The sequence below is a fragment of the Balaenoptera musculus genome, chromosome 2, assembly GCF_009873245.2.
Source record: "Balaenoptera musculus isolate JJ_BM4_2016_0621 chromosome 2, mBalMus1.pri.v3, whole genome shotgun sequence".
In the NCBI taxonomy this organism is placed as follows: domain Eukaryota; kingdom Metazoa; phylum Chordata; class Mammalia; order Artiodactyla; family Balaenopteridae; genus Balaenoptera; species Balaenoptera musculus.
The window spans coordinates 2,312,844-2,339,790 of record NC_045786.1 but is presented as its reverse complement, the minus strand read 5'-3'; the positions used below and the strand labels follow the sequence as shown (position 1 = coordinate 2,339,790).

The 26,947-nt window shown below is 44.6% G+C and overlaps 1 protein-coding gene across 4 annotated transcripts in view; it reads right to left on the bottom strand.

Annotated features, from left to right (window-relative positions):
- The window catches only part of SVIL (supervillin), a 239,046-nt gene that overhangs the window by 186,215 nt on the left and 25,884 nt on the right, over positions 1–26,947 (bottom strand). For all 4 annotated transcript variants that reach the window (XM_036843972.1, XM_036843974.1, XM_036843978.1 and 1 more), the window contains exon 2: positions 10,349–10,447. The gene's annotated coding sequence lies outside the window, so the exon portion shown is untranslated. The remainder of the gene's footprint in view (positions 1–10,348; positions 10,448–26,947) is intronic.

The window sequence follows — 26,947 nt, the reverse complement described above, 5'->3', positions numbered from 1 at the left end:
GGAGGAGGAGATGCAGAGAGGAGGGGCAGACTGGACCCTGGGTGCAGGATGGCGCCACAGACTGAGATGGAAGATGACGGACGGTGCTGATGCAGGAGGTTAGTTCCATACACAGGAGCAGCCGTCTGAGTTGCTAGGAAATGTAAATTATGTCGCTTTCACGGAGTTCAAGAGGTGAATTAAGATAAAGAAAGGTTAATTTGACCTAAGTAACATCATACCTTATGACTACATAAGCTTTGCAGTGGAAATAACTGACTCAGGACCAGTTTAGATATTAATTTTATCTTGCAGTAGCATTCCCACTGACTAGGTAATTCACTATAGACAGCTAAGAAATGGATTTGTGTAAGAAACTAGATATACCATTAACGAACTTTCCAGGAAACAAAGATTTCCAGGGAAGCTAATAAAAACTTCAAAGCTTTCTGTAATGTATCACCAAGGCTTTGAAGATCCCCCTTATTTAACCCTTGCTAAAAGAAAAGAATGTCAGCAAGACTGTAGAGTATGGATATTCCTTACTATATTTACATTACAAAAAAGCTTTGTCTGACGGGAAAGAGAAGTCAAATTGTAAGACCCTTTAATTGGCTTACATGTTAAAGCCTTTGCAATGAACACTGTTTGTTAGATGTAATCCACATCAAAACATTTATCTGCTTTACAGATTATTTTCTTCAAGTAGCCCTAAGATTTCTGTGTTGAGGAAACTCTGAGTTTTATGAAGTTGCATGGAACTTAGAAAGAGGCCAGAAGCAGCATATAAATGCACAGCTGGAGCATGTTTGATTCCTGTAAGGAAGAGTGAGGGGCAGGAAAGTCACCAAAGCTCAGGATGCCATGCACGTCCCCAGAATCACATCTGTTTCATCCAAGACAAGATTCGTGTCTAGGATTCAAAACACAAGGAAAAGTTTAACTTGTTTTGGTTGGAATAACTTAGCCTGCTAACCTCTCCACAGTGTCTTCCAGGAAGATATCAACTCCCATATTTTCCATCTTTTCCTCCCTCTTTCCCCCAAGTCAACCTGAAGAGAAACAGCACAGAGCCGGATGGGGAACCAGATCAAAACACACTTCGGGGCGCCAAGCATGGGGACCTCTGTAGACAATCGACACCCTGTCAACCAATTCCTGTTGGTGAGAAAATGTTTCCATCCAGCTGGAACCACCCACACTTGTAACCATCTTATAAACTTGGTCTGCTTTTGATTTTTTAAGTTTTACTCAAAAGAAATAAGCTCCCCAATGTAACCATACTCGTTCAAGCTCCCTCTCATCAGCCAAGAGAAAAATGTCCTTTTAGTCACGTAGGGCTGGGACAGGTGACCTAAATGGCTTCCCGGTGTCACATTTTTGAAGTTCTTTAATGGTTTTCCAGGTGTTTTCCTACCACCCTGTATCTCTCAGGATATAATCTTGGAAAGATCTCTTCTCCAAAAAATTCACTGTTTTGCTCTAAAGGATTAAGAAATCAAATTAAGAAACTCAAAATCTCTGAATTTAGTGACTTTTCCCACACTATTAGCTATTTTTTAAAATAAATTTATATATTTTATTTTATTTATTTTTAGCTGTGTTGGGTCTTTATTGCTGTGCGCGGGCTTTCTCTAGTTGCGGCGAGCAGGGGCTACTCTTTGTTGCGGTGCGTGGGCTTCTCGTTGCAGTGGCTTCTTTTGTTGCGGAGCACGGGCTCTAGGCGCGCGGGCTTCAGTAGTTGTGGCTCGTGGGCTCTAGGCGCGTGGGCTTCAGTAGTTGTGGCACACAGGCTTAGTTGCTCTGCGGCATGTGGGATCTTCCCGGACCAGGGATCGAACCCGTGTCCCCTGCATTGGCAGGTGGATTCTTAACCCCTGCGCCACCAGGGAAGTCCCACTGTTAGCCATTAAGGACAGATTTTTTTCTGGCTTGTTGCTTTAAGATGTCAAGATGTATTCTGCTTTTCTAATCTGGACTTGGGATTTCCTTTCACATCACCCCTCATTTTTACACTAACCAGATGTTTCTGCCTTTTTCCAGAAGACAGCCGTATTGAGACTTTACACTCTAGGCTTCTCCCAGGTCATCCGTTCAGATATTTACCTTATTTCTTCCCAGTGGTTCCAGACAAATCTTCTTTATTTCCATTTTTTTTTTTTAAATCTCAGAGTTAAAACACACACATGCCCACACACTGTCAAATCCTCTGCCAAGACTGATTAGTGTGGTTTTCTCTTTGGACTCGTCTATAATGCCCTGAAGATGGATTATATCTGGATTCCCAGAGGTCTGTTCAATATTAACCATGACGATGTGAAATGTTAGACAATTGGGTCTGTCTGAACCTCCATTATTAATCCAGTCTGCTACTGTTTCTTGGTGAGATTCTATAACCCCTTTTGAAACTGTCACTGGCCCACCTGTAAAGCTAATGAAACCTATAATCTCCCTCTCCTGAGATATTCTAAAGCAAAACAGTAGCTATAATGGCTGTTCTAGAACAGGGATCAGCAAACTGCAACCCCTGGGCCATATCCAGCCCACTGTCCATTTTTGTCAATAAAGTTTTATTGGCACACAGCCATGCTCATTTCTTTCCATATTCTATATGGCTGGTTTCCTGCCACAAGAGTTGAGTTGAATAGTTGTGACAGAGACGGTATGGCCCCCAAAGCCTGAAATATTTACCATCTAGCCCTTCACAGAAAGTCTGCCCACCTCTGCTTTAAAATGAATGGCTCTGAAGACAATGATTATGAATCCCACTCTGTGATTTTGCAAAGATACTTCATTAGAATATCATTTTTCTCAGGGTAAAAATGAAGTGATAAAGTTACATGTAAAAGTGCTGGGACTCAGTAGGCAGTTAATACTTGTCCCTTCTAGTTGCCAAGGTCCTTCTGGACCTTCAGTCTCTTCCTCTCGGCTCTGTTCTCCCTGCAGAGTTGGAATTTTCCTCCTCTTGGCATCACAAATTATTTCAATATTGGCTGTTCCGTCCTCTCATTATCTACACACTTGTCTTTCTTCCCATCTAGAAGGTGGCTTTCTCTGGGAAGTGCCATATCTGAGTTACCTTTGTTTCCCCAGGGCCTGACACACAGCAAAATCCTAGCAAAGATTTTTTTCTTCCAGAAAATAAGTGAGTCAAGAAATAGCAAATGAACACTAGAAGTATTTGTAATTCTAAAAGATGCCAGGCAAAGATCATTTATAATAGATTAGTATATAGTACCAGGCTTCCCAAACTAAGTGTCACAAACAACGAGCACTTTGGTGGGCAGGGGGCTGGGGTGTCGTGGATTTAAGGCTACAGCTTGCTACATATTACAGCTGGTTTACTGACAAGGCAAAGGGGAAGTTAACACTCCTTCCTTGTGTAGGTACAAGGAAGTTCCTAGAACCCAAGAAAGCAAAAGTGATTCCTGTTTACACCCAACAACTTACAAAAATATTCTCTAACCAAACCTCTCATCTTTGAATGACAATGTAAAGTATGATATTCTTTGTCTATAACAAGAGCCTGAATTTAAGATTTCTAATCATAGTGATACACTTTAGCATCCAATAATTCCTTTGAAAAGATAGTTGTTTTGGTTTTTCATGGATTTAAATGAAGAGATTCATTTGTTTAAAAATGAATTTTAAAAATGAACTAGGCAGTGAGGATATAACAGTGAAGAAATAAAGTTCTTGCCCTCACTTCACGAAAATAAATTAACTTAGAGAGAGCTTAGAATTCATTTTGACAAGATTCTTCTCTGAGTTATTTATCTTCCATAAATTTTCCATTATATTTCATACACAACTAAGAGGGTCTCACATTTCCAAAGTAGAGACAGGTTTCCGTATTGGATTGTTTCCCATTGCTGCTGTAACAAATTACTATACACTTGGTGGCTTAAAACAACTTTATTATCTTACAGTGCTAGAGGTGAGAAGTCTGAAATGGGTCTCACTGGCCTAAAAATCAAGGTGTCAGCAGGGCTGCATCTCTTCTGGAGGCTCCAGGGGAGAATCCATTTCCTTGCCTTTCCAGTTTCTTGAGGCCACCTGCATTCCTTGACTCATGGCTCCCTCCTTCATCTTCAAAGGAGCAAAGCACAGAGACTTTATCACATGGCATCATTCTGACACTCACTCTCCTGTGTCCCTCCATCACGTCAGAGGACCCCTGTGATTACATTGCACCCACCTGGATCATCTGGGATAATCTCCCCATCTCAAGGTCAGCTGAGACCTTCCTATTTGCCATGTAACCTAATATATGCATAGCTTCTGGGGATTAAGACATGAACCATGATTCTTTGGAGAGTCACGATTCTTCCTACCACACATATCTTTGTAGCAATCAGTTCAATAAGCCCAGGTCATATGCATGACGCAGTGTGAAAGCTGAATACCACGACCCCTTACTAGCATGTTTCTCCTACCCTTGCGGTTCCCCGGCGGCTGCCAGAAGCGCACCACCTCTGTTCCTCCCCCAGCCCCTCCGTAGTTGCCATTTCCTCTCCATCAAACCATGTTCCATTCATCCCCTCAGCTCTTCTAAGAATAAAACTGACTTTTCTCCCACCTGTGCCCCCTCCAAGTGAAAACCATGCCCTTTCCTCCATCCTTCTGTTCTTGTGAGGGATCAAACCCCCTTGCCCAAGTGCTACACAAAGATTTGTTAATTATAGTAAACGTCATTCATATGTGACGCTCCCAGTCTACATTACATGCATCATATCGTAATGCTCCACCTTCAACCCAGAGAACCCCAAAACACGCAAGCAAGGAGGCACCCCAGAGAGCAGCCTTTCCAGCCCCTGCAGTCTATTAGTGAAGAAATGCTTGTGATCGCAGCAGTGAAGCCAGAGTCTGCTTATCTGCAAGACGACAGGCCTAGAATCTCACCTGAGCCCTGCATTTGTGACTGGCAGCTGTATGTCAGGGGTACGCTAAGACACCGTTCCCTGGAGGAGTTATGTCCACAGGATGCAGCCAACCAACTTTGAGCACGGAGAACAAGCTTTTGTCCAAACAGGGATAACCATACACCGCAGAAGCCTCCACAGCTGGGTGAGTATGACATCGCCCTCCTTGCCCTCTGCTCCGCCATGGTTCTCCCCTCATACTCAGGAAGAGGGGACCGGGAGCTGACTGGAGCTGATGGGAGGCGTGGCCACCTCCTGGCAGTGGTTTTTTCACAGCCGCCCACGTGTAAAATGAAAAACACCTGGCTCCACAGGTGTTTGTGGGAACGCAGGGATTCCCTTGCTCCACTAAACTTCTACTAAAGTCTCAAATGTAGTGATCAACCCACACAGCACAGCCTTGGGGGAAAAGCTGCTGATAAAGCCATGGAAGCTGCTTGAAGACAGAAGGGCAACCCCGATCTACGTGCCCTGCCTCCCTCTGCATCAGATGGGCCTTCTTTATTAAATACTCTGTTAGAAAAACAGTAACCTAACACAGAAAGCACTCAGTGTAGGGTGGAAGTCTTAAGAATCAACAGTCAGAAAGCAGACACTTTCTAAACACCCGCGTGTGAGGGATGATGTCACAGGCCAGGGATCCAGTCCTGCCTTTATCAAAGTCTGTTCAGCGGAGATTGGCACCGAAAACACACCACCTGGCACGAATACTCTGAGATGAGTTTTGTCCAGGGGGCCCAGAAGCCCCTCTCCCAACAGGTGCACCTGACCTCCCTTGCTTCTTGGGGGAGGGCCCTGGTGACAGCTTCAGTGACCGGTCAGGTTCAGCCCACTGAGGACGAAGGGGAAGGGCACTGCAGGCTGTAGGGACAGCGTGTGCGAGGTCGTGAGGTTGAGGCCGCGCCTGGCATTTTCAGAAGGCGTGACTAGGACACGGGACAACCGGGTGGGGATGGAAGCCTGCATCAGAGGGCTCTCTATGCCGGCTGAGACTAGACGTCAGCCCTGAGACTGCAGCCGGAGACTCAGGCGCTAACAAGTGCCCTGAGCATCCCGGGAGGGTGACAGAGTCCAGTGCAAGCGGACAAGGGGAGGGAGGGACAAGATGGTCGCAGCCGAGGCTCCTGACTCCCCAGCCTGCCGGTCACCACCTGCCGGGCTCGCCCCTCTAGAGCCTTCCCGGGGCAGCACCAGGCTCTGCAGAGCTGCAAGCCGGTGGGCTGCCTGGAGGCGGGGGCGGGGCAGGGAGCGGGCAGGGGAAATTGGGAAGGGATGACATGGGGAGAGCGGAGCAGAAGAGCGTGGAAGGGCTGGAGAGCGAGGCTCAGGGCACACGCAGCAGAGGAGGGAGGAGAAGCTGGCAGCAGGTATGGGACACAGAGTGAGGAGTTCACAAATAGTCGGTGATGACGAGACAGACTCCGGCTGCCTTAGCACAGAGCCTGACAGGGGCGGGCTTGACCGTTTCTAAAGTGTGTGTGAGAGAGAGAGAGAGACAGAGACAGAGAGAGGGCGAGAGACAGAGTCAGAGAGATGGACACAGAGACAGAGAGAGATGGACACAGAGAGAGAGACACAGAGAGAGACACAGAGAGAGACACAGAGAGAGAGAGAGACAGAGGGAGAGAGACAGAGACAGACAGAGACAGAGAGTCAGAGAGACAGAGACAGAGACAGAGAGACACAGAGAGAAACAGAGGGAGAGAGACAGAGGGAGAGAGACAGAGACAGAGAGAGTCAGAGAGACAGAGACAGAGAGAGAGACAGAGAGACAAAGACAGAAAGAGGGAGAGAGACAGAGTCAGAGAGAGACAGAGACAGAGAGACAGAGACAGAGAGAGAAGGAGAAGAAGAAGAGGAGTGGGGGGGAGGAGAGTTAAGTCCACGGTTTGATTTAATTAGTATCTTATGACCGGCTCAAAGGTTCTCACCAGCTGACCAGAAGGCAACTCCTACTGTGCCTTGTGGTTAAAGTCTTGTACCTACAATGTCCTTTCCAGGTAAACTCACTTAGCACAGAGGTTCTGGAAAAGTCTGCCTCTGGCCCTCCTCCTTGTGATCTCCTGGGAGGGGGGGAGCCAACAACCAAAACTGAGCCTCAGGGCAGCTACTCAAAGATATTATTAGATTTGACTTTCCATCAGTCAGACTCCTCACCTGCTGCAACTCGCATTCCACGCTGTCTGCGCTCCTTTATTTACTTAAACAGAGCAGGGCTGGGCCGGGGCCGCCTTAACCCCCATCAGGGACAGACACTCTGCCGCCACGTGACTCAACCACACGCTTCCTCTCAGACCCGAGGGCAAGGCTCCGCTGTGACAACCAGCACACGCCCTTCCTGCCTCGCCTCTCCCCCCAACTACAGCCCATCCATCAGAGACGCTTCCTGGGAGGGGCTGGTGAACACAGCAAGCACGGTCCCACCAGACACCGCGCTGCCTCTCAGCCCTCGCTTCCCTTCCACATCACGCCTGTAAGCATCCTGGGAACGCCCTCAGGAGCTGACAGCTTAACCCACGGTCGCCAAGGCAGTGGCAACACAGCGCACGCCTCCCCAGCCCCTCCGAGGGGACCAAGCATCAGTGATCCCACCCCACAGACCGGCGGTCAGGGAGGACAGCAGCCGCTGTGTCAGCCCAGCAAGAAGTTCACGGATGAAGGGACGGTCCTGTCCCTAAGGAATCCGGGTCAGGAAGATGCAAATCGTTACCTCATTCAGTAAATGTTTATCAAGCACCTTCCTTGTACCAGACACTGTTCCAGGTGCCTGGCGTCAAGTAGCAGACAAAACAGAAAGAAATCCTTTTCCTCACTGAGTTAATATTCTAGTGGTAAGAGAGGAAATACCTCTTCCCACATACTTAGTAAAAGGAACCAAAGCAACGACACCAGGCGAGGACCGAGTGATGCTCATACGGAAAGGAAGAGGAGAAAATACTTTTTGCTGGAATAAGGGAGGCTTGAGGAGCAAGTAGGGACAGAAAAGCCTCGTTACAACACAAATATGCCTTCACAGGCTCAAACATATAGACATCTGCAAAAACAGACGACCCGGGGCTTCCCTGGCGGCGCAGTGGTTGAGAATCTGCCTGCCAATGCAGGGGACACGGGTTCGAGCCCTGGTCTGGGAGGATCCCACATGCCGCGGAGCAACTGGGCCTGTGAGCCACAACTACTGAGCCTGCGCGTCTGGAGCCTGTGCTCCGCAACAAGAGAGGCCGCGACAGTGAGAGGCCCGCGCACCGCGATGAAGAGTGGCCCCCGCTCGCCACAACTGGAGAAAGCCCTCGCATAGAAACGAAGACCCAACACAGCCATAAATAAATAAAGTCAATAAACAAAAACAAACAAACAAAAAACAGACGACCCCACTGTGCTTTCCCTTGTCTGTAAGGGCCACCGCCCCGCCATTCCCCAGCAGACACTAGCTGTTCAAGGGCGGCAGAGCAGGTGGGGTTCAAAGGTCACGTAAAGGCCCTCGTAACAGTCAGGTTTATAATCGACTCGCATAATCTCCCCCCCAGGCCAGCCAAACCTACACACCCACTTCAGACAGCTTATTATCTATCACCTTGTCTCACTGCCCACCTCTGTGGATCCGAACTGTCATGCACCCCCACCCAGGGGGCGCTTCGCCTGGGCCCACCCCGCTCTCCAGGGCACTCTGGGCGCCCCAACTGCACCCTCTGAGGCCCACGTCACACAGAAGAACGCCCACAGAGTCATTCTCTCCCTGGGCAGCCTTTCAGGAAATATGCTCGAGAATCAGAGGTTAAAGAAAATTACCTTTCAGTAGATGTGCAATAATCTAGCTGAATATCTTTGCTTAATTTTTTTTAATTATTCTTTTTTTAATTTATTTTTTATTTTTGGCTGCATTGGGTCTTCGTTGCTGCGCGCGGGCTTTCTCTAGTTGCAGAGAGCAGGGGCTACTCTTCATTGCGGTGTGCGGGCTTCTCATTGCGGTGGCTTCTCTTGTTGGGGAGCACGGGCTCTAGGCCCATGGGTTTCAGTAGTTGTGGCACGCGGGCTCAGTAGTTGTGGCGCACGGGCTCAGTTGCTCTGCGGCATGTGGGATCTTCCCGGACCAGGGCTCGAACCCGTGTCCCCTGCATTGGCAGGCGGATTCTTAACCACTGCACCACCAGGGAAGCCCCTATTCTTTTTTTTTTTATTTTAATTTTTTTTTTTTATTTTTTGGCTGTGCCACGTGGAATGCAGGATCCTAGTTCCCTGACCCGGGATGGAACCCGTGCCCCCTGCATTGGAAGCGTGGAGTCTTAACCACTGGACCGCCAGGGAAGTCCCTATATTTGCTTAATTTTAAAACATGTGAATTTAAAAAAAACACACACAGACAACTTTGCTTCCTTTGGTCCATCAATTGAGAAACTGCAGAATTCCTTTTGCTTGGAACCTAGAAAACCCTGTCCCAAATCCAGCCAGGCTCCTCTTCTGGCACATCCTTGTCAGACAGATGTACAGTTTCTACAGAAATACCTCCATCAACAGAGATCCTCCTCCAGGCAGGGCAGCCTGTTCACTAGACAGTCAGAGGTTCAAAAATTCTCCTGATGTTTCTTTCCATCCCCATCCCATGGGCCCTAAAATTGATTTGGCTTAAACAAATGTAAGTCAATATTAATTTAAATATGATGTCTTTTTAGCTATAAATCCAATCATTAAGCAGAGCGATTTGAAGAAGAGGGGGAAAATACATGGATACGCTGAGGGCAGGAATTGTCATTGTACATAAGGACAAAATACTGCCAAGAGATTTTGGAAAGACAATCTTTCGGGAAACAGTAAGTGAGCTAACGGTGGTGCTGAGTTTTTGCCGTGAGTTCTGGGAAACGGGAACGAGGGCATCCAGCGAGGACTTCTGGCCAGGAGAGGATACCCAGCTTTAGGATGCGGGGGCTGGGAGAGGGTGCTCTGCTCCTGGGGTCCAGCCGAAGACAGGGTGTGTCTGGGGCAGGGGGCGGCGGCCGTCATGGGGCTTAAGTGCCCTGGGTCTGGGGAAAGGGTAAGGCAGCTGCTGGTGATTACGTTGTATCAAATCTATGTGTGATTAAAATGAGTCCCGACACTTTAGCTGTCTTTCTCTAACTTCTATCTTGGAAATTCTCACATTCTCTCTCTAAATGTGGGGATGTCACACAGACCAAGCCTGGGAGACGTGCCCAGGGATGCAGTCTAAGAAAAAAAGTGAATTACTCAGCTGGGTCCCACCTTAATGCTCCGGTATACCTACCTGGAAAGCTTATTTTAAAAGAATATGCTGAGTTTTGTTTTAAAAAAAAAAAATCCCATAAGTAAATCAGAATAGTACGAGTTGTTTTTTTGGTGATAGCAAATATCCAAAACTCTTGGTTATTTGTGTGCTGCTTTTTCAGCTGGTCGACACAACAGTATTGCAAACACATTGTGAAATTATCAATACTTACCTTTTATTCTGCGACTCGAAACTCAGAAAGTATTCATCATCCCTTCCTGGGCTTCTCCTTTAGTTTCAGAAAACGACCAGTCTCCAATGTAGCTAGAATCTGAAAAAAAAAAAATTTTTTTTTTTTAAATTACAGGATGTAACTTCTAAAGCTGAGGAATACATACGTGAGATGGAATAAATTCATTTGCCTTAAGCTAACCTCTGAAAATACTGGACTTCACCCGACTTTATCGATATCCCTCACTCGCATAAGGCCTCGCACAATGGGAAGTGAAACTGACAATTTCTATAACAGGTTTTTTCTACTTGGTCATTTTGATCACGACTAAAATTGCCTTGATTAACCTGACTTAACTCGAAACATTTGCCTTCAGCTACTGTAAACAACCAAGTTACCCCCAATTTCAGCAACGCGGAGTTCCCTTTCTTTCCCACTAACCACCTCACCACTGTGACAAGTTACGTCAAGAAGCATCACAAGCTGTTCACCCACATATGCAGGGGACCCAACAATATCCAGAGACCAGAGCGGACATGACCAGAGGGGAGGGAAGAGTGTCAGTTATGCTTTCTTCATCTTGATAAGAGGTAGCAAATCGAATTTTAACGGATGAACAAACTCCTATCCCCCAAGGATGCAATGAAAATCTCCCAGATCTAGAATTAAAATAGAAAGTGCTGCCGTTTTTAATCACGTAACATTCGCTAATTCAGTCTGCCGCTGCCTCACTGCGGTGAGCGCGTCTGCTCCTCCCTGGTGATGGCTGGTGGCTTTGTTCTCTGGACCTGGCTCAGTGCAACTTCAGAAGCCAAAGGTCACCAGCACTCCCGGGTGACTGAATACGAGGTGCAGTGTGGCAGGGACAACCTTGCCTCTGAAAATGCATCCAGAACCTGGTTCTGTGTCCTTCCCAGCTTTCTTTATTTATGCCAGACTCCCTGAGATCTCGATTTGCCCTGCTGGCAGCAGCAAAAGGAACATCCTTCCAGCCTTCTTTGCCCCTCCCCCTGCTTCTCTTAGCCAGACCTTTGCCTTAGTATGTTTCTTCCTGTTTACAGTAGCAACTAAAGGCATTTAAGTACCGCAGTGCACACAGAACTGTGCTACCGGGATGAGAAGCTCTTTTTACATAACTGTCTACCTACAGAGATGTCCCCGGTAACATGAAGCCAAAACTCTCTCCAAACTCTAAAGTATAGAGATGCTCCGTTGCCAGGATATATTGGGCAGGATATACTGAAGTATATCAAAACACATGTACTCAATGGATTATTATTATTGTTATTAATGGCAGTCACTAGAACAATGTGAAAAAGAGAAAGATATTAAGATTACAATAGATAGGCAAACACTTATAAGAGATAACACAATTGAAAAGAGCAGAATTTAAAACTGTTCCAAAGTGCTGATTACAACTATACCAGAAGTATGATCACATATGGATGTAGCTATGCAAATTATAAGATATATATAGATATATATTTATACATTTTATAATTATATATAGATATCTACATATCGATATATAGCACAAATAAACTACAAGAAAGAGTTGGTTGATGACTATTAAATTCTAGGATTCTATGAAAACAGAGTGATAAAGCTCTTCCCAGGCTTAAAATATGCAACACTGGGGCTTCCTGGTGGCGCAGTGGTTAAGAATCTGCCTGCCAATGGAGGGGACACGGGTTCGAGCCCTGGTCTGTGAAGATCCCACATGCCGTGGGGCAACTAAGCCCGTGCGCCACAACTACTGCTCCTGAGCTCTAGAGCCCGCGAGTGCCACAACTACTGAGCCCGTGAGCCACAACTACTGAGCCCATGTGCGACAACTACTGAAGCCCACGCGCCTAGAGCCCGTGCTCCGCAACAAGAGAAACCACCGCAATGAGAAGCCCGCGGACCGCAACGAAGAGTAGCCCCCGCTCGCTGCACCTAGAGAAAGCCCGCGCGTGAAGACCCAACACAGCCAAAAATAAATAAATAAAAAATTTTAAAAATATGCAACACTTCTGAATCACAGAATCTTGTCACCAGAACGGACTTTAGCTCAACCTTTTCATTTCACAGATTAGTAGATTATACCAAAAGAAGTTAAGTGACTTATCCATGGTCATAAACCTACTTCCTGGCAGAAATGAGACCAGCACCGGCAGGTCCCCACTCACGAATCTGCCTTCTCCTCAGAGCACACTGCAACGGACTCATGCAAATAAATCAGGGGGTCCCGGTTATCTGAGTGGTCATTGCCCAAAAACCCACGTGGTTAGGAGCGTTTTTAGGGAAGCACACCTTCAAAACTCTACGATATTTCCTACTATCAAGTCATTTAAATGACTTGAATTCCCACTCAAAATTCCATCCTTGTTCACCGTCTGCATCTTTCCTGATCGCAAATCCTGCCCTCCAAATACAGAATTTCACAAGGTTAATCAAAAGGGCTTTAGAGAACTTCCCCAATAGCAGGTGAAACAAGGGCAAGTGGGGACTGAGCAGGTGGATGAGGCAACAATCTTTAAGAGAAACGTTTTAAGTTGGTGGTGAGATAGGGATTTCAATACAGAAAGAGTTTAATAGTGAAGAATCGAAAGGGCCCAAAGGAAAACGACTAGGACCTCAAATATTCCTGTAAAACTGACCATCTTGAAGATGTGATGTCAAGGTCAAATGGGATTTAAAAAGTACCACGATATACAATCATACAATTTTGTCTAAAAATGTATTCTTCTCCAAACGATCAATACTTGATTTTTGCATCGCTCATTCTAAGAGTTAGCCATGGTCAAAATGATCTTCTAAATTGTGTTAAATATAAACTAAAAGAATTATTTTCATGATATTCAGAGTTTTGGGCAAGATAAAGTCCTAAAGCTTTTTAAAATTGTATTATGAAATTTTGGTCCCCATTTAAGTGGATTCAATCTAAATGGCCTTTTTCTGGTTCTAATTATCCTCAGATAACAAGGACCTGCTGTAGAATCTTCAGAAATAATTTCTTAAAGTATAAATCAGTAATACGCAGGGTATTTATCTCATTTCAAGCCAAGCATACATTTTAGGAGCAGGAACTTTAGATCCAGAATATGAAATATCAGAGGACAGTGTGTTTTTAGTTTGTCCCTCTGCCATAAAAAATAATGCATTTTATATTTTATTTTATACAAAATAAAAAGGTTACAAAATTACAAATGACTATATTTGTCTCAATTCTTTTAAAAAGAGCGAAAGTGTAATAATGTATTTACCATTCTGAATTACATAATTAAATTTTATACCCTATTTTATTTGAACATAACCATGAAAAAAGCTACATAAGGTTCTTAATAGTGGTTAATTTGCATACTGTGATTGGTTCTATCATCTGCAATTATCTGTGGTTCTGCATAATTCCTGGTCTGAACTTCACCTGAGAACAATCAAGTTGGCTGAGTTTTCCTGTGCTCAAAATGCTTATTACACAAAAATGGTTCATACTCAGGGCTGTTTAACATTCACTCAGATAATAAAAGGGCTTCTAGTATCATGAAAACACAAGGTTTCATTTTAGAAGCATCAATTATTCAGTGGAACATTTTCTTCTAGAAGAATAAGAAAAGAAAGAGAATATTTTTTTCCATTAAATAAAATTGCAAAGTTCTATAGTAGAAAGATATTTTTTTCTTTTATTTTCCAAATCTGTAACAATACTAAGCGTCTAAATAATCAATGACAAACACACCTTAAAGTAGGTGGGATAATAAATTTGAACGATTCACTTCTTGGAAAGCTTCTAGCTGCTGTGACCGAAATAATAAACAATTTATGATTCAGTTTGTTTACTAATCCTGTCTCAAAGGTCAAGGCCAAAATTATTGACTCAGTCTTGCTGTCAAATTTACTTTGCAAATGAGTATGAATGTATGACTCAGGATTAAGATGTGACTAAAGCTTCCTTCCAGGAAAGACAACAAAGCTCCCAGTTCCCACAGCCACCAGAGGCTGAAGAACAAAGGTGGGGAATACCAGGCAGATGCTTGAATTTTTTCACCACTGTGGTCCAAGAACAGTAAGAAGAAACTGCTCAAAATCACCTTCCCAAATACTTGAGACTCATGCTAAATGAATCGGATGAGCTCTCTGCTCTGGTCCCCCTTCCTGGAGTGGAATCAGTGAACAAGTGGAAATTCAAGGACCAAGGGAATCCCTGCTCTACCGACTCGGGTAAGTTACTGCCAACCTCCGGGGAGAAGTTTGGTTCTTTTACTGCTCTAAACAGGAAGTGTTTGTGCAGGGAAGCTTGACCAAACCATAGCAAGCAAGAAATCACGGATTGGGCTCCTTATTTTTGGCCAACTGACTTAGAAGCAGGTGTTTGTCAACATTAAAACTGCCTTTGAAAGGAAATGCACCACTAAACTTCCTATCAGCCCTAAGAGGTGACGTCACGAAGATGGTAATAAACGTGACTAACCGTCCCCTGTCTGCTCAGCATCTTCTAGCCACGAGGGAGGGAGCATTCCCACACTGTCTAAGCAGGGGGACCAGGTGGGCTCAGGAATCCCACAGACTGCCTTACAACGCTTCCTAACTGGGGCACGTTTCCTCACCTCGCCAAACCTCTTTACTCGTCTGTAAAATGGCTACAGGAACAAAGTCGTAAGATTCTTACCAGCTTTAAAGTGTCAAGTGCGTAGCACAGTGCTTTGGACACAAAATATTCAGGTGGTTCGTTATTCTTCTTTTTCCTGCTACATACAAAATAGAGTACCTTTCTACATTCTCTTGGGAGAAGCTGCCTTAGATATTGAATATTTTCTCTACTTAGAGCTGATCCTTTCCACCCAAAACTGTGACTGGGGATGTTTTTTATTACTGTGAAAATACAGAAAAAGTAATACTTCAGAATGCAGCATTCTAAAATCCTTTTCCCTAACAGTTACTCCAGAAGAGAAAGGACCCTTACGATTTTGGTTTAATGATCTCTAACACTGACATAGCATCAGGCACTGTTTTCCATACCTTAACTCATTTAAAATCCATAATATCCCCATTTTACAGATCAGGAAACTGAGAAGCAACTTGTCCACATGCCAGAGCCACATAGGACCTCTGTGCTGTGTATTTATTTGGGGGGATTCGGGGAGGAAGGGTAGGGAGGGAAGAAGAAGGATAAAAAGCAAAACAGTCTAGAATATTCTTCCCCCCTCCAACACACATACATAGCAAAGAAGATTTTAATTGTGAAGACATCAAATACCTTCCCACTGGCTAGTTCTTCAAATAAAAATGCTTGATTTCTTATTTAAGTATTTTCCTAGAGATACTTGCAGAAACAGGAGGAAAGAGAGGACTGGTTACCAAGCAGAATGGTGTCAGGTAGCAGCATAGAGAGAGGACCCCTGCAGGGCTCTCAAGGTAGGAGGGTGAGAGGGGATTGTTCTAGACCTTACTGCAATCTAGCACCAAATGGCTGTGTTCATCACAACTGCACACACACAGGACACCTGTGAATTCCAGCCCATTCTCCCACTGCTAGAAACCGTCCCCAAAGCATCCTTCTTAAATATGATGCCTTCAAATGTGAGAAAAGCCAGAAGAGCAGGAGCTGCTACTGAAAGAAGTATGGGTAGATATGCACGTGGCCTGTGCAAGGTCATTACCAACATTAATCCAATCTTCATTCATCATTAAACATGATCCCCATTTTAGAGGCACGCTTAAGAGATGGAGCGTTTTGCCCCAAGCCACCGCAGACTGACTGATAAATTCCAGCTTCTAGACGCTATGATGGACTAAGGAGTCCAGTGGGGTTTTTGAAAGGCCATCATCTCCCCGCATCGCATAGAGACACCCCTGGGAAGGAAGACGGGTGAACAGTGCACCTCAGGAAGAAGAGGTATACCTACGTAAACAAGGATGGGAATAACAAAAATTAATAGTTACACTTGCTTCATTAAGTGTTTTGCAAAACACGATTTAATGCTGTCTTTATATAACCACAGGGGAAAAGGGAAACTAAAGAAGAATTTGGAACATGTGGGAAACCTCGAGGTGAGAGGTTGACATGAGCTGCACAACGTTAGGGACAGAAACGTAAGGAAACTGAACTTTCGGAAGTAACTGTGGATTCAGAAGAAAAGACGGCAAAAGGGAGAGAGAGGACCAAGGAACCACTGCAGAGCCAGGCGCCTCTCTCTTCTGCAAATAACCGCACTGCTCGTGGCATTTCTGAGGCCAGGAATTAGGAAACTACTGTATCAGAGTCCGGGGGCTTAGAGCACACTTTCTGCTAGAAGGTGGGCCCCTGGGTTCCACAAAGTGAAGAGAGATTAGGAATGAAGATGCAGCAAAAACCAGGGGGGCCTCAGCAGCCAAACTCTTTAGAATGTTCATTTTAAATTAAATTAACTCGTTTAAAATGCTAATTTGTCATTTCAGAGGGTGAATAAGCTTGATGTCTCCCACGAGAAAACCCCCGCTGCCTGAAACATCTCACCTCCCCCCCCAAAAAGAGGCAAACTTTGAAGGGAAATAAATCCCATCGCTTGTATTTAAAAAGCTGTTCAGGTGGCAAGGGGTAGACAATGGAATCACATCCACGTGAGCAAATGAAAAGTTGCCTGAAGTTTCCCTCAAGCTCCGTTTCAGGATCAAGGTGGACAGAGAAAGTGTCGTTAACAGGTGTCAAGGTGGGGAGGCGTCCGGTGCCCGTTTGGCTGCACCATTTAAGCCAACGGGAGCCAGCCCGGCTGGAAAAGCACTGTCATCAAATGATACCGTAAGACCACGGATTTGGAAGCGCTCAAGACAGATCTGAACAACTGGTGGACGGGCTGGATTGTGTCTGAGAGCTGAATACAAGAACGGATTTTAATAACTGAACAACGGCTATGGTTTTAATGATACGGCCGGACAGGCTGAGGCCAAACTGGCCGAGGGTTTTTTCAGCCCGATTTGCTAGACTTTTTAGCGAGTGGTGTTGGTGGAGGTGGAGACACTGGATGGGAAGCCAGGCAGGGCCAAATCTCCAGGCAGGAGAACGGGAGACGGTTCAAGTCCAGGCCTTGGCGTACCAGGGGTCAGGGGCACCTGCTACGCTGTTTCCTCTGGGTACGTGGCCAGGTGAAAATGCTAGTCTGCGAAGAGAAGACACCAAACCAACTGAACGGTGTTTTGGGCTCGAAACCCTCCCTTTAGACAAATAAGAAACTGGAGAGTGATTTTCAAAGTTTACACTGATGGCATCTGACTGACCAGGCAAAGATGAAGGGAGATTTCCAAACTCAGGGGAGAACAGCTGTTTTTCTTCAAAAAGGAAAAAAAAGAAGAAGAGGACACGATAAAGAATATAAACATAGATAAAGGAAATTAATTCGCCTAAAATAAAGAGGGGCTCAAAATGTCAGCTTCTTTAGCAGGTATTTGACCAAGACTGAGTGCTCACCACATAAGACAAAACTGCTGGAAAAAAAACAAAAAACAAAAAACAAAAACTGCTGAAATCAAAAGGAATCAAAAGGAATCAGAAGGAGAGCTGGATGAAGGTGGTTCTTGAGGGGACGTCCGAGCTCTACCTTCGTTTGCGTGGGCTGGAAATTCACGGTAAAATGAAGATCATCCTCGGTCACGTTTTTCACTGAGAAAGCCCTTGGATGAGTATTTTCCCCAAACACTCTAACCACCACATGATCCCAGAGGCACCTTCACACCAAGGAGACATACCTGCATAATCTTTCTGCCAACAGGAGCCTAGAAATGCCACAGGAAGAGTTCTGGGCACCTGCTCCGTGAATCCCCTGCCATAGCCTATAAAGCAGCGAAGAAATGCGTACTATTTCCACGATTTCTGGAAGACAGCATTTGGCTGCTACTCTGTACTGCCCTCACCCCCAATCATAAGTGCATCCTTCTTGGCTATTCGGATACTTACATAAACGCAAGTTGGAGAAGCACTGCATTGGGCCCATGCAATCCCACGGCTCCAACAAGCAGCAGGTACCACTGGGGCTGCCATTTTCCTCTTCTCCATCCTCCATCCCTCAAACACCAGGTGCCCTAACAACAGCAGGCCCACCTTCCTCCTCTCTCCCACCATTGCGCCCCCCCCCCCCCGACCCCTCACTGCAAGGATGGGCCCTGCATGGCAGCCCACCCCTCTGGGTGCCGCCATGGGCGCGTGACCCAGGCCAGAGAGATTGCTTCCACAGGACTTGATTAAGCAGCACTGGAAGAAAGAGGGTCTTTCTTCTTTCTCTTCGGGTCGAAGCCGTAAGGATCGCCAGCAGTCATCTTTCAGGCCCATCCCCCAGGGGGCACCTGAGCCTCGTCTGAAGCCAGGTTCACCCCTGGATTTCCCTAGTTTATAAGTCAGCAAGCTCCATGTTTTGCTTAAGCTAGTTTGAGTTGGGGGGCGGGGAGATGTGTAACCCCCAACGTTCCTCAAGAAACATAAGACTGTTGCTTTTTTGAATAGGAAAGAGAAAAATCTTATATCTAACAATATAACCAGTTACCATTTCCCACCCAAAAAGAGTCTCCACATTTCAACAGAAAATAATTGTTCACAAATACATTCATAAAACAGTCACTTATTTTAGGCAGAAAATGGTTCTAACTTGATGCTTGAAACCTTAAAATTAAATGGTTTAATTATAAGGCTCCAAGTTATCTTTTCATATATTGTGACATTCTAACAAATTTGAAGGATTGTGTAAACTAGTTTTCAAAGAATTCTGTCAGACAGGATGTGGCGGCATCTTGAAAAACAACGAGCCATGGTGTTTCCCAGGGAACTGTCCCAGGCTAAAGCCTCATAAAGACATCTGTAAAGGACAGAGCAAGTGCTACTTTTGGAACAAATGTCCCATCAAAATCGGAAAAGCTCCTGAAAGAAAAACACTGCACACCCAACAGCACAAGCAGACGTCTTCTGTCTCCCTGTGGCACTCAGACATCCCGGAGGAACCTGAGCCAAAACCATCCCTTGGAGACCAGGGGCAGAGACAGCGACCTCCCGCTTGATTCTGCAGGAGGTGAACTCCTGGATGGGATGGCGCACGGAGCAGCCGCGCACTGCAGGCTCCGGCTCCTGCACTTACCCCATCACTCACTCCCTGGACCCCGAGGGAAGCTGCAGCCAGAATCGGGATGTTAGCTCCGATCACAAGTTGATGAGGTTTATCAGATGGGGTAGGAATAATCAATGAAGTTATTCCACTTCATAAATAAGGCCACCCTAATGGGCATCAGTCCAAGATATATTATGGTGACAGTGATAAGAAATCCCTACACCGACAGAGCTCACAGACCTTTGATCTTTCATGACTTTCCAACGTATTGTCTGTGGACAGTCTGACCACCAGGCCCATCCCTGGCTCTGAGGGGCTCCTGTCCCTGGTGCAAACCTTCAGCTCACAGCCCGACGCTGACACCTTGTTTTCTGCACGTCTGCCCTTCTGGAAGGGCCCAAACTCTAGAGAAGCAGGGATGGAGTCTTCCTGATCTTGCTTCGTGGCACAGATTCTGAGGAATTTGACAGGCTGCCTAACAAATAAATGTTCATTAAATGGATAAACCCTATTTCCTTTCACTTTGCTGTTTAAAAAGGAAAAAAAAAAAAAAAAAAAAGCAAAAGCAAAACCAAAAAAAAATTCCAAACTTGGATCTTAGGATCTCAATCAAGATACTCCCAAAATATGAGGGGGCCCAATGTAGACTTAGGGGTAATGTGAAATAATCTAGGTGCTTATTTTTAATACAGGAAAGAGCATAGTTTTTGTTAAAAAAAAAAAAAAAAAAAAGAAAAGAAAAAATTTCTAGCTTTAACAGACCCAGGATTCTTCCCCCGCTCGCCTGTTTTTTTTTATCAGTCTTTTAAAATTTCTCTGCGTTCGGTTATTGAAGGTCCTAACCCTGGATCTGAAAGTAACTCAGGTCAATTCAGGGTCACATACCAGAGACTGAGCACGCCCCCTGCGCACGCTGGCTCTGCTGAGAGGGAACTGTCAGCCCTCAACCATCAACAGCACCTGTCGTCAGAAACCCCCCTCTTGAAAATCGCTTCTTCCACCCCAAATGCATTCCTGTTCTCCACTCATGTGCCCTCCATTCATGACAAGTGAAGCAGAGAAAGGGCAGGAGGACAGAACAAAGGCCTCTCTGTCAGCCAGTCCTCAGGGCGCTCCAGCACCTACCAGGGGCTCTGGGCTCAGAACAAAGACCCCAGCGAGGGGCCAGTGGGGCGGACATGTGGCCCTGGGCAGGCGACCTCTGCTAGGGGAAGGGTCCAGACGTTGGCGGCCTCAAAGGGGTAGAGGGAAGCATCAGTGGGCAATCCCTGGATCCGCCTGCAAATAACAGAGTCCTAAAACATGGGATGTTGCCCATCCCATCTGGAATGCCTCAGCAGCCCTGAAAAACAATCCATTCAGTGGAAAATGCCAAGTCTCTCCGGGGAGGTAACTGTCAGATGTGTCCTTGACCTGGGTGTTTATTGTTTTAGACTGAGTGTTTTGTCCCCCACACAAATTCATATGTTGAAACCTAACCCCCAGTGTGAAAGTATTAGGAGGTGGGGTTTAGGAGTTGAGTAGGTCATGAGGGTGGAGCCCTCACGAATGGGATTAGTGCCCTGATAAGAGACACCAGAGAGCTTTCTGGCCCCTTCCACCATGTGAGAACACGGGGAAACAACAGCTAGCCATCTACGAGCCTGGAAGTGGGTCTTCACTAGACACCGGATATGCCAGCACCTTGACCTTGAGCTTCCAGCCTCCAGGACTGCAAGAAACACATCTGTTATTTAGGCACCCAGTCTATGGTGTTCTGTTATAGCAGCCCAAACAGTCTAAGACATTTATCAACACGGAAGTTCACTGCTATTTCTTACTTCTGTGGGCGGAGCACGCCCACCTTTTACCCCCAAACTGCAACCACTCTTCTCTCAACCAAATCTGTGATTTTCTGTTAGGTTTTCCAGTTCACAGAGCTCACGCCACTCTGCAAATCCACAGCATCTCACAAGTGTGTGCGTGTTCACTTAGGAACTGAGCATGCACTAATAGGTGACAGAAAATAGGTTGTTTTACAATACCTTGGAAATGTTTACACCATGTCTGCCTCACTAGCAGGGATTATTTTCTCACTATTTTTTTTTTTTCATCTCCAAAGCACCTGACACAGGCCCTCATGTAGAGTAGGTTCTCAATTATTCCCCAAATTCCGTCTAGAATTTAATTTCTTTGGTTATTGATCATTTCCCCCCAGTTGTTCATTTCACCCACAACCAAGAAAACCATTTACTGGTGAAACAGAAAAATGAACTATTGTTCACTTTTATTTGAGGGAATAATCCTGGGACACAAACTCTTCCAATAACAAAGCCAGGATAGAAGATGCAACAACTGAATATTACCCTGGAGACTCAATCATTCATCCACAAAACACTCAGCTTTGGAGGGACAGTGACAAATGCACTGCCTCTGTCTTGGGAAGGGAAGGGAGGGAAGAAGATGTATGAACAAAAGTACACTGAAGTTCCACACGTGCAGTGAACGTATACACACAGGGCTCTTGCACACACAGCTGGTGCCACCAGCAATGCTCTTCATGGTACGACTGCTCCTCAGATTTCAGATTTTGGTTCAAATGGCGCCTCCTCCAAGAAGCCCTCCCTGGGGCTTCCCTGGTGGCGCAGTGGCTGAGAATCTGCCTGCCAATGCAGGGGACACGGGTTCGAGCCCTGGTCTGGGAAGATCCCACATGCCACGGAGCAACTAGGCCCGTGAGCCACAATTACTGAACCTGCGCATCTGGAGCCTGTGCTCCGCAACAAGAGAGGCCGCGATAATGAGAGGCCCGCGCACCGCGATGAAGAGTGGCCCCCACTTGCCGCAACTAGAGAAAGCCCTCGCACAGAAACGAAGACCCAACACAGCCATAAATAAATAAATAAATAATTAAAAAAAAAAAAAAAAAAAAGAAGCCCTCCCTGACCACCAGTGTAAAGTAGGTTTCTCCCCCCACCGCCTAATCCATTTTCCGCACAGCACCCTTCTGAGCACCTAGCACATTTGTAAGCCTGGATTTCTTGGTCCACTGCTCATGTCTGTCTCCCCTTCCAGTCTGAAAACTCCAGGAGGGTAGGGACAGCTTGTTCTTTGCATCCCTGCTCAGAGAAGGTGTGTGTGTGACCAGTGAACGCTGTGAGGATACATGTGCCAGGATGGCCAATCCCACCGCCAAGGTCAAAGGTGGAGGAAGTTGGAAAAGCCGTCCTAAATCACAGAGGAAGTTCATGGGAGCAAATCATCACCCCCAGGAGCAGAGGAGACGGGCAGGCCTCAGGGGGAAATCCTGCTCCCTCCTTTTACTCACATAAAATGGGTACAGCCACTGCCAATGGGGTTGTGTCAGCTCCCCTGGCACAGTGCCCCGTACCCAGGACTTGAGCAATTACTGCCACTTCTTCCTCTCTTCTCCCGAGCCAGGTGATTTGGAAAAAAACACATACATACAAAGCACGAAATCCTCCTTGGCACAATCTAATGGACCCACGTCCCTGGCGAGGGTGAGAGCTGGGTGGGGGAGAGGTAGGCAGAAAGGAGCGAGGAGGGTTATGTGATCAGAACGTAAGCTCGAGCTCACACTGCATTAGGAGTGAACCCCTCCCTGGTCATTCGGGTAACTGCTCAATTCCATTGCTTCCTGCATCAGCAAAGATAACCCAGAGTGACTCAAGGCCTGGCCTCCTAAACCAAAAGACATGTGCAGATACCTCTCAGGAGTCCTCAGGGGGTGCTACTTTAACTTTTAATACATTTAAGGAAGCAATTTTTAAAACATTACCCTTCACTTATACGCTGGTGTTACATTTAGGTTGAGATGCTTGCAGGGGATCTGTTTAAACCATGTCCACGTGGTACCAATTTTAAACATATTAATACCTTTTGACACGTCAGGAGAGCAGAAATGAGAGCTTTACAATTATTTTTTGAATGCATGGAACAGAAACCATGAAGTGTTAGAAGTTCTTTATCTCTGAATATTGGTAATTAAAGGAAAACATGGCGGGGGGGGGGTCATTTTTCCTTTAATTTGCAACTTTCCCAAAGAGATCTGCAGTGCAGTCAAAGGTAATGTAAGCAGCATAAATATTCATGGTCAGAAGGAAAAAGGTGTGTATGGTAAACTGAATAATTGCTCCTCCCCGTCCCAAAAAAAGACATTCATGTCCTAATCCCTGTAAGCTGTGAAGGTTACCTAACATGGCAAAGACTCTGCAGATGTAATAAAGTTAAGGATCTTGAGATGGGGAAATTATCCTGCATTATCTGGATGGGCCCAACATAATCACCAGTGTCCTCAAAGGAAGAGGCAGAGGGATATTAACTACAGAAGAAAAGGATACGAGGATGGGAACAGACTGGAGAGATATGCTTTAAAAACGGAGGAAGGAATGCAGGGAAAAGCCAAGGAATGCAGGCAGATACTAGATGTTGAAAAAGACAAAGAAACAGAATCCCCTTGGGAGGCTCCAGAAGGAACTGGCCCTGCTAATACTTGATTTTATCCCTGTAAGACTCGTTTTGGACTTCTGACCTCTGGGACTGTAAAGGAATAAATCTGCATCGTTTAAGCCATTAAGCCTGTGGTAATTTGTTACAGCAGCAACAGGAAACAGATACAGTGTGATTGGTTTGTTACTAGATGAAAAATCTAATTTTAAAAGAATAATTATAAATTCTCACCCCCAAACACATAAACTTCTAAGTTTGACCTAATAAATTCTGGGTGCCTTTCCCTTTGCAAAAGCTAGAGCTCTGTTCCATTTCAGACAAAGACTCCTCCAGCATTATCAAATTCAGGGTATAACTGGAAATCTGTATTTTATTTTTTGTTCTATTATAAAGGTATGCTTTCTTGAATCTTATAGTGTTAACTTAGTTCTTAGATATAGTTCTTATCTCATATTAGGGTTAAAATAGGAATAAAGGAGACACGATTTTACAGAAATTCACCATACCAAACTTAAAAAATTACAGCTTATCTGCAATCTGCTCTGGTTGTGTCTCAGGCTGTATTTGTTGGCTAAATAATATACACAGGAGTTTGAATGAGAACTCAAAACTTAATAATTTTATACCCATTGCTTTCCCTCCACTTCTGGAAACCGTTACAGCTGTAAAAGGACTACTGCATTGTAACTAACCAATGTCTGACTAATAAAGAGCATAGCATCCCTCACTTAAGAAAATGGGTAAATGTGTTAGCTGACATAATTTCCCCAAACCTTACACTATAACTCAACCTGGAAACATCTGAAGCATTTATAAACAAAATAATAAGGAAATGAAAGAGCATAGCCCCATAGTCGCTTAAGAAGAATAATATGTAACAGTTTAAAATTCTAACAAAGAACAGAGGAAGTAAATTCAAGTAACTGAGCCACAGTGCTTTGATTGTATGCTCTGAATAGGAATCTTCCAGTGATGAAAAAGAACTGCAGGAAGTCATGACCCTTACTTGTAGTTTCCTGTTGGCAGTGCCACTGGAATTGGAATTCAGATACTCTTCCATGTATATTGCAGGTAGCATAAAGCAAATGAATAAATACACACTTCCTGTTGGAAATCCAGGCTTTCAATGTGGGAAAAGGGAGATACAAATATGGAATTAGAGAAAAGTGAGGAAGGACCATGTGAAGATGGATTTGAATGGGAGCATATCAGTATGAAGTAACTTTTTTCTTACATTTACTTCCTAACTCTGCCCAATGAAGAAGCCTAGACACTGGGACACCACCTCAGCAAAAAGCACACATGGCACCCAGATCTTGACTTCTAAGTACACTCCCCAAAAGGAACCAGGCTCCACAGAGAAATGCCTGATTCCAAATCTGCAGCAATGACAGTGCAAAGTGAATCCGGAACTTACACTGTCCCTTTAAAAATGGAGCCATTTGATGATTTTCCCGTAAGTGATCAAGCTTTTGGTTACCTGAAGTGGGATAACCTAATTATACCTGTCTCCTGTTGTGATTAAATTAATACACAACATCACTTTTGGACAAAAGTGTCCAAACTGAATCTCATTATTAGGAAACAATGAGACAAACCCAGAAGGTGGGACATTTGTCATGACTGTAAGTCCAGAATTTGAAAAAAAAAGACAGTTTCATGAAAAATAAAGAATGGCAATATCATTATTCTAGATTAGAAGAGACTAGAGAAGCAAACCCCCCCAAAATGCATGAACATTAATTGGATGTGGGTGGTCTGGGGCAGAGGGCATAAAAAATTTTTTTGGGCAACTGGAAACGAATTTTAAAGGAACTGTGCATTAGATAACATTATTGAGTTAATGGTAATTTTCTTCAGTGTGATAATGGTATTGTGGTTATAAGGAGACTGTCCTTATTCTTAGGAAATTCCTGAAGTATTTATTTAGGGATAAATTTCACGATGTTTGCAATTTAGATTCAAATGATTCAGCAAGGAAAAAAATGTATGTGAAAAATCATTGATAAATCCAGGTGAAAAGTATGCAAGATTCATTAAACTGTTCTTCACACTTTTCTGGAGGCTTAAACATTTTCAAAAATTTAAAAAGTTGGAAGAAAAATTCCAAGGAAAGGGAACTTTAAATGTCTTCAAACCACATGCCATTAATTTCGCCCTAAACTAATTTCTACTAATTACTATGCTTGCTTGTTTGAAGATATTCAGGGAAGTAGTGCTAACAATAATGTCAGCTATAGCAGTTGTAGTAAAGAACCAAAGAAACAGTATTTTACAGATAAGAAGTGCTCGTTACATAATAATTAAATGGATTCTAACTAAGCAATTTAAAATAACGTGGCATATTTACAAATAATAATAAAGCCACTGTGCTAAGTACTTTTCATGTATTTTCTCATTTACTCTCATATTAAAACATCTAAGATAGGTACTATTATCACCCCCATTTTATAGATGAGGAAATTAAGACTTAGTAAAGTAATATAAAGTGTAGCTAATATGTCTACACACATATACATACATACACACATAGCTAGGCTGTGATTTAAACTCGGGTAGTCTGACCCACTAAATGATGGTAAAAACACCTTTCTTTTCAAAATGTGCAAACTTACATTAGTGAAAAAAGGAATTAGTTATCAGGAAACGAAAGATTTTGACACAGTTTTGAGACAATGAACACAACCGTAAGCACGTGCAACTAGAAAACGAGAACAGAATGCAGAATGCTTAGAAAAAATTACAATCTGAAAATAAAAAGAACTAATGAAATTTTAAAATAAGGAATACCAAATAAAAATTTCAACAGATGAGTTTGAGGATAAAGTTATGGGAATCTCCCAGAACACGGAGCAAAGAGATGAGAAATTAAGGAAAAGATAAAAAGACGGAGCACTAAATCCAGGAAGTCTAACGTATGACTAATAGCAGTCCTAAAAACCTCAGAAAAGTGGGGGTAAAAGGAAGAAGAAATTATCAAAGAAATAATATAAGAAAACTTCCCAGAGCTAGAGAGAGACAGACACCTTCAGACTCGAAGACTGTGCTGGTGATCACTGCACTGCCTCTCAGCTGCCAATCTACCCTCCATTCCCTCCTG